The following is an 8852-nucleotide window of genomic DNA, read 5'->3' on the forward strand; positions in this document are numbered from 1 at the left end:
TTGTTTTAAACGCACCGCAACCCTCCGCCAGCGAAACAAAACATGTCATTTGGCCCATCGTTCCTGAATTTGACATAATGCAGGGACTTCCGATTCAATATCCACAGGAGTCAAGTCAAGTTTATTCGTCACATACATATACGAGATGTGCAGTGAAATGAAAAGTGGCAATGCTCGCGGACTTTGTGCAAAAAAACAAACTACAGAATGGAACAGAATCAAATATTATTTTACATATTAAGTATTGTGGGCGGAAGGAAAAAGGGGGGAAACCCAGCAATACTTAAAAAAACAGTAGAATGGTACAAAATGGGGGGATCTTATAGAAACGTAGAAAATTCTTAAGGGGTTGGACAGGCTAGATGCAGGAAGTGTATTCCCAATGTTGGGGAAGTCCAGAACAAGGGGTCACAGTTTAAGGATAAAGGGTCTTTTAGGACCGAGATGAGAAAAACATTTTTCACACAGAGAGTGGTGAATCTGGAATTCTCTGCCAGAAGGTAGTTGAGGCCAGTTCATTGGGTATATTTAAGGGAGTTAGATGTGGCTAAAGGGATCGGGCGGCATGGAGAGAAGGCAGGTACAGGATACTGAATTGGATGATCAGCCATGATCATACTGAATGGCGGTGTAGGCTCGAAGGGCTGAATGGCCTACTCCTGCACCTATTTTCTAAGTAAAGTTAGTCCCTGGTGAGATAGGGGTTTACAGTCCTAATGGCCTCTGGGAAGAAACTTCTCAACCTCTCCGTTCTCACAGCATGGCAACGGAGGCGGTTGCCTGACCTTAGCAGCTGGAACAGTCTGTTGCAGGGGTGGAAGGGGTCTCCCATGATCTTATTGGCTGTGGAGCTGCACCTCCTGATGTATAGTTCCTGCAGGGGGGCGTGTGAAGTTCCCATAGTGCGTTCGGCCAATGTACTACTCTCTGCAGAGCCTTTTTGTCCTGGGCAGAGCAATTCCCAAACCAGATTGTGATATTTCCAGACAAGATGCTTTCCACAGCCACTGAGTAGAAGCACTGGAGGATCCTCGGATACGCTCTGAATCTCCTCAATTGGAGGGAGGGAGTTTGGCTGTAGGCGCAGAATCGACGCATCCACATGCCAGAGGTATTCTCAGTGAAATCACAGAACGGACGAGCTATTGTAGAGGCGTTCAGTGACATTTTAAGATGAAGAGGTGCATCTGTAATCTTTGAGATGGAGGGGGGAGCATTAACATTCCCCTAATCTTAGATGGGAAGTAAATTCTTGAAGTTGGATTGGTTGAAGTCACCAGCGATGATGAGCAGGGTAAAGGAGTTTTCTGCTTCAATGAAGTAGACACCTCAGAATAATTCCCCCACTGCGGTGGCTCGCAATGATATATAGTCCACAGACAGAACAGTGGAAATGAATTCCCTTGGTTAGTTGAAGGGACGGCACATTATGAACAAATATTGCGCGTGGTCTGATCAACCACACAAATCGTTTGTGAACCACACGGAATATTGTGTGCAATTCTGACCTGAAATCTATTGGACGGCTGTCGCCAAGGTGGAAAAGTTGCAGAGAAGATGCACCAGGTTGTCAGAGGGATGCGAGTTATAAATAGAGGCCAGCAACTCTGCCGTGAGGCACATGTAGCATTTTGAGGTATATTAAATCATGAAAGGTATGGGAAAGATGGTCGCTCGCTGCCTTTTCCCAGGGCTGGGCTGTATAAAACTGGAGGACGCAGATTTAAGGTGAGCGCAGAGCGATTTAAGATAAGCCAAGGGACAACTTTTGATGCAGATGGCAGTCGGCATACAGTGCATTCAGAAGGTATTCAGACTCCCTTCACATTTTGTTACGTTACAGCCTTATTCTAAAATTGATGAAATTAAGTTTTTCTCATCAATCTACACACAATACCTCAAAAGTAAAACAGGTGTTTAGACATTTTTTCAAAATAATTTAAAATAATTAACTGAAATATCAGATTTACATCAAACCCTTTGCGATGACACTCAAAATTGAGCTTCGGTGCATCCTGTTTTCATTGATTATCCGTGAGATGTTTCTACAACTTGATTGGAGTCCACCAGTGATAAATTAAATTGAATGTACATGATTTGGAAAGGCACACGCCTGTCTATATAAAGTTCCGCAGTCGACATGGTGGCCGATTAAGAAAAGGGGAGATGCAACGAGACCTGGGAGTCATGGTACACCCGTCATTGAAAGTAGGCATGCAGGTGCAGCAGGCAGTGAAGAAAGCGAATGGTATGTTAGCATTCATATCAAAAGGATTTGAGTATAGGAGCAGGGAGGTTCTACTGCAGTTGTACAGGGTCTTGGTGAGACCACACCTGGAGTATTGCGTACAGTTTTGGTCTCCAAATCTGAGGAAATACATTCTTGCCATAGAGGGAGTACAGAGAAGGTTCACCAGACTGATTCCTGGGATGTCAGGACTTTCATATGAAGAAAGACTGACTAGACTCGGTTTGTACCCACTAGAATTTAGAAGATTGAGGGGGGATCTTATAGAAACTTACAAAATTCTTAAGGGGTTGGACAGGCTAGATGCAGGAAGATTGATCCCGATGTTGGAGAAGTCCAGAACAAGGGATCACAGTTTAAGGATAAGGGGGAAATCTTTTAGGACCGAGATGAAAAAAACTTTTTTCACACAGAGAGTGGTGAATCTCTGGAGTTCTCTGCAACAGAAGGTAGTTGAGGCCAGCTCATTGGCTATATTTAAGAGGGAGTTAGATGTGGCCCTTGTGGCTAAAGGGATCAGGGGGTATGGAGAGAAGGCGGGTACAGGACACTGAGTTGAATGATCAGCCATGATCATATTGAATGGTGGTGCAGGCTCGAAGGGCCGAATGGCCTATTCCTGCACCTATTTTCTATGTTTCTATGACAGTGCGTGTCAGAGCAAAAACAAAGCCACGAAGACAAAGGGATTATCAGTATACCTCCGAGACAGGATAGTTGCGAGACACAGATCTGGGGAAGGGTATAAAATAATTTCTGTGCATTGCATGTCCCGAAGAGCATTCTTAAATGCAAGAACTTTGAGACCACCAGGGCTCTTCATAGAGCTGGCCACCCGACCGAACTGAGCAATCGGGGGAGAAGGGCCTTGGTCAGGGAGGTGAGCAAAAACCCGATGGTCACTCTGACAGAGCTCCAGAGTTCCTCTATGGAGATGGGAGAAACTTCCAGAAGGACAACTATGTCTGCAGCCCCCACCAATCTAGCCTTTAAGGTAGAGTGGCCCGATGGAAGCCACTCCTCAGTAAAAGGCACATGACAGCCCGCTTGGCCTTTGCCAAAAGGCACCTAAACAAGAGTCTCTGGTCTGATGAAACCAAGATTGAACTATTTGGCCTGAATGCCAAGTGTCACGTCTGTAGGAAACCAGGCACCGCTCATCACCTGGCCAATATCATACCTGCGGTGAAGCATGGTGGTGGCAGCATCATGCTGTGGGGATGTTTTTCAGCGGCAGGAACTGGAAGACTAGTCAGGATCGAGGGAAAGATGACCGTTCAGGACCTTAGACTGAGGCAGAGATTCACCTTCCAACAGGACAACGACCCTAAGCACGCAGCCAAGACAATGCAGCAGTGACATCGTGACAAGTCTGTGAATGTCCTTGAGTGGCCCAGACAGAGCCTGGACTTGAACCCGATCGTATATCTCTGGAGGGGCCTGAAAATAGCTGTGCATCGACGCTCCCCATCCAACCTGACACAGCTTGAGAGGATCTGCAGAGAAGAATGGGAGAAATTCCCCAAGTACAGGAGTGCCAAGCTTGTAGAGTCATACCCAAGAAGACGTGAGGCTGTAATCGCTGCCAAAGGTGCCTCAACAATGTACGGAGTAAAGGGTCTCAATACTTCTGTAAATGTGATATTGAAGTTATTTATTTTTAATTACTTTGTAAAAATTTCTATACTCCTGTTTTAGCTTTTTTATTATGGGGTATTGTGTGTAGATTGATGATTCAAAAAATGAATGTAATCAATTTTAGAATAAGGCTGTAACGTAACAAAATGTGAAAAACGTGAAGGGGTCTGAATACTTTCTGAATGCACTGTATGTATCATCTAGTTTAGTTTAGAGATACATCGCGGAAGTTTAGTTTAGTGATTCCGTGCCGACCAGCGTAACAACTATCCTACGCACTATAGACAATAGACAATAGGTGCAGGAGTAGGCCATTCGGCCCTTGGAGCCAGCACCGCCAATCAATGTGATCATGGCTGATCATCCCGAATCAGTACCCCGTTTCTGCCTTCTCCCCATATCCCCTGACTCCGTTATCTTTAAGAGCCCTATCTAGCTCTCTCTTGAAAGCATCAAGACAACCTGCCTCCACCGCCCTCTGAGCCAGAGAATTCCACAGACTCGCCACTCTCTGTGAGAAAAAGTGTTTCCTCGTGTCCGTTCTAAAGCGCTTACTCCTTATCCTTAAACTGTGGCCCTGGCTTCTGGAGGGACTATGTTCACATTTACCATTTACCAAGCCAATTTACTAATTGTACGTCGTTGGAGTGCGGGAGGAAACAGAAGATCTCGGAGAAAACCCACGTAGGAAACGGGGAGAACGTACAAACGCCGGGCAGACAGCACCCGTAGTTACGTCTCCGCGCCACCGTGCCGTCCAAAAGTAAACTCCCCGTCGGGGAATTGAACCCCGGTCTCCCGCGTGACAGGTGGAGATACTCACCACTATACTAACGAGGAACTGATTTTCATCTTCATTTTTATTCATCTTTATCTTTATTTTTGTTATCTTTATTTTTAAGTTTGGTATAACATGAGCACGTGTGCTTAGCCACTGAGCATTGCCCAGTGGAAAATGAGATCTAAAAAAAAACGCATGATGTTTCTTCTAGATTCGGGAACCAGAGAAGTGACGATCTGATACTTCGGTTACAAGAAAAACATAGAAACATAGAAAATAGGTGCAGGAGGAGGCAATTCGGCCCTTCGAGCCAGCACCGCCATTCATTGTGATCATGGCTGATCCTCCCCAATCAATAACCCATGCCTGCCTTCTCCCCATATCCCTTGACTCCACTAGCCCCTAGAGTTCTATCTAACTCTCTCTTAAATCCATCCAGTGACTTGGCCCCCACTGCCCTCTGTGGCAGGGAATTCCATAAATTCACAACTCTCTGGGTGACAACGTTTTTTCTCACCTCAGTCTTAAAATGACCTCCCCTTTATTCTAAGACTGTGGCCCCTGGTTCTGGACTCGCCCAACATTGGGAACATTTTTCTTGCATCTAGCTTGTCCAGTCCTTTTATAATTTTATATGTTTCTATAAGATATCCCCTGATCCTTCTAAACTCCAGTGAATACAAGCCTAGTCTTTTCAATCTTTCCTCATATGACAGTCCCGCCATCCCAGGGATCAATCTCGTGAACCTACGCGAGGGCCTTGATAAAATTGACCCATATATGGAACGAGCTGTTAGTGAAAGCTGTCGTAGCCGGTCCAATATAATGTTTAAAACACCTCTAGACAGGTACATGGGGAGAAAGTATTTAAAGGGGGGTGGGCCAAACGCAGGCATATGGAGCGAGTTTAGTTAGACATATTTCTTGGCATGGAGGAGCTGAATCCGAAGGGCATGTTTTTGTGCTGTACGATTCAATGCGTCTACAAATAGCGCGCCCATTGTACGACTGGAGTATTTCATGTTCTGTGTATGGAGTCGGCTTTTTTATTGTGTTTCCAGGATTAGCCAGTATTGGATATCCTTTCGGAACCCAAGAGCATTTTGTTTGAACGAAAAACAAAGGCTTGTTTTGTTGTGTGGGTTGCTGCGAGGGTTTGGAATGTTTAATTTTAGCACACGGAACAATGTTGACATCCGCTCGATCCCCGCTGAAGAATTACCGGACACTGTGCAAGTTCGATCTGTTGTAGGATGGGGACATCAAGTGGACGGATGAAGTTGTGCAACCGAGCGTGAAACAACTATTTAGTAAATGAATAGATTCGTTTTGGGACAATTTCATCAGCCCGCCGCGTTTCCTTTTGTAACTTATTTTACAATGTCACCCATTCCATCTATCCAGAGATGCTCACTTCTCTGGCTCCCCAATCCAGAGGAAATATCAAGCGTGTTTTGTCTATTTTTTTCAGTGGGCGGTGCTCTGCGAGGAGGTACAACTGCTCAAGTTATACCAAACTTTAGAAAAAGATGAACAATGTGGATACAACGAACTGCTTGAGTCTTGAGTAAAACACAAAGTGCTGGTGTAATTCCGGTGTCAGACAGAATTTCCGGAATCCATCGATAGCAGACGTTTCAGGTCTCGTCCCTTTTTCAGACTAATTGGTGGACAAAGAGAAAGCTGGAAAAGAGGTGGAGGCTGCAAAGTGATCGGCGGAAAATAGACAAAACATGCTGTGGTTACTCAGCGGGACATCAAGGCAACATCTCTGGATAGAAGGAATGGGTGACGTTTCGGGCTGAGACCCTTTTCCAGACTGACAGTCAAGAGAGAGGGAGACATCAAGATATGGAAGGGTAAGGTGAGAGAGATCAAACGGGACCATTAATCAAGGAACAAGTAGAATAGATCATAGTTAGCTAGGGGAAGGTGACAACGAGGCATAACAACGTCCAATTTAATCAGGAACACTGTCAATCTAGACGGATAACTAGGACGGAGAGGGAAAGCAAGGGTTACTTGAAGTTAGATACGTCAATATTCATTCCGCTAGTTTGAAAGCCGGCCAAGCGAAATATGAGGTGCTGTACCTCCAATTTGCGTTGGGCCTCATCCTGACAGTAAAAGAGGCCCAGGACGGAAAGGTCTGTATGGGAATGGGAGGGGGAGTGAAGGTGTTCGATACTGAGTATAAATGCTGTCTGAACGTTGTTTCTACAATCTCCCCGTGTTTTCCCCGGGTGCCTTCTCTTTATTCTTAGACTGTGGCCCCTGGTTCTGGACTCGGCCAACATTAGGGACAACAATTCCTACATCTAGCTTGTCCAGTCCTTTTATAATTTTATATGTTTTTATAAGATACCCCCTCATCCTTCTAAACTCCAGTGAATACACGCCTAGTCTTTTCAATCTTTCCTCATATGACAGTTCCGCCATCCCACGGATCAATCGTGTGAACCTACGCTGCACTGCCTCAATCACAAGGATGTCCTTCCTCAAATTGGGAGACCAAAATTGTGCACATTACTTCAGATGCTGTCCAGAGCCCTATAAAACTGCAGAAGAACCTCTTTACTCCTATACTGAAATCTTCTTGTTAGGGCCAACATTCCATTAGCTTTCTTCACTGCCTGCTGTACCTGTAAGCCAAATTTCAGTGACCGGTGTACCATGACGCCCAGGTCTCGCTGCACCTCCCCCTTACCTAACCTAACCCCATTGGGATAATAAGCTGCCCCCTTGTTTTGCCGCCAAAGTGGATAACCTCACATTTTTCTATATTATACTGCATCTGCCACGCATCTGCCCACTCACTCAACCTGGCCAGGTCACCTTGCAACCTCATAACATCCTCTTCACAGTTCACACTTACTAGTGTTGCTCCTAATTCCCTCTTCCAAATCATTAATATAACAGTTAAACAGGTAAACAGTTGCGGCCCCAACACCGAACCTCGCGGCACTCCACTCGCCACTGCCTGCCATTCTGAAAAGGACCAGTTCACTCCTACTCTTTGCTTCCGGTTTTCCAACCAATTTTCTATCCATGTCAACACCCTACCCCCAATACCATGTACTCTACTTTTAGTCACCAGTGTTCCGTGCGGGACCTTATCAAAGGCTTTCTGAAAGTCTAGATACATTTCATCCCCTGGCACCCCTTCATCCATTTTCCTTGTCATATCCTCAAAAAATTCCAGAAGATTAGTCAAGCATGATTTCCCTTTCATAAATCCATGCTGACTTGGACTAATCCTTTTACTGCTATCCAAATGTTCCATTATACCTCTTTAATATTTGACTCCAGCATCTTTCCCACCACCGAATTCAGGCTAACTGGTCTGTAATTCCTCGTTTTCTCTCTCGCTCCATTCTTGAAAGGTGGGATAACATTAGCTATCCTCCAATCCACAGGAATTGATCCTGAATCTATTGAACATTGGAAAATGATCACCAATGTGTCCACTGTTTCTAGGGCCACCTCCCTGAGTACTCTGGGGTGCAGACGGGTCGCCATGTTGGAGCTCCCGAGTGTTGGGACTGCCGTCTTTAACATCGTGTAGCTGTGGTCTGCGGAGCGTCCAGCCGCGGCGGCGCTGACTTTAAACACACGTTCTGGAACTCTCTGCCACAGAGGGTAGTTGAGGCCAGTTCATTGGCTATATTTAAGAGGGAGTTAGATGTGGCCCTTGTGGCCAAGGGGATCAGAGGGTATGGATAGAATGCAGCTACGGGATACTGAGTTGGATGATCAGCCATGATCATATTGAATGGCGGTGCAGGCTCGAAGGGCCGAATGGCCTACTCCTGCACCTAATTTCTATGTTTCTATGTTTCAAAGAGCTTGAGATCGTTCGCCGAGATCGTCAGTGTTGGAGCTCCTGTAGATCTCGGGAGCCGCGGTCTCCGGAGGCAAGCGGCCGTTTCGAAACTCCAAGCCGCTGAGAGAGTGTCTTCCGACGCCGGAGTGCCATTATTACGGCGAGAGGGCCTGAAACAGCGGGCTGCCGTAGCGGCGACTGCGGAGGCCTCAAATAGGCCCCGACCACGGGTGAACATGGAGGAAATGGACTGAACTTTGCTGCCTTCCCTCACAGTGGGAAACGTTGATCCCGCTGTGGGGGGATGTTTTTTATGTTTAATGTTAAATTCTAGAATGTTACGTTCAATTTATTGATGTGCT

General features: G+C 45.9%; 1 non-coding gene across 1 annotated transcript; it reads right to left on the bottom strand.

Moving 5' to 3' along the window:
- Positions 1-4654: 4654 nt before the first annotated feature.
- On the bottom strand, positions 4655-4726 carry trnad-guc (transfer RNA aspartic acid (anticodon GUC)). Its single transcript has one exon. It is a non-coding gene; the product is annotated as a tRNA-Asp (tRNA).
- Between the last annotated feature and the right edge of the window lie 4126 nt (positions 4727-8852).

The sequence above is a fragment of the Leucoraja erinacea genome, chromosome 38 (genome assembly GCF_028641065.1).
Source record: "Leucoraja erinacea ecotype New England chromosome 38, Leri_hhj_1, whole genome shotgun sequence".
Lineage (NCBI taxonomy): Eukaryota > Metazoa > Chordata > Chondrichthyes > Rajiformes > Rajidae > Leucoraja > Leucoraja erinaceus.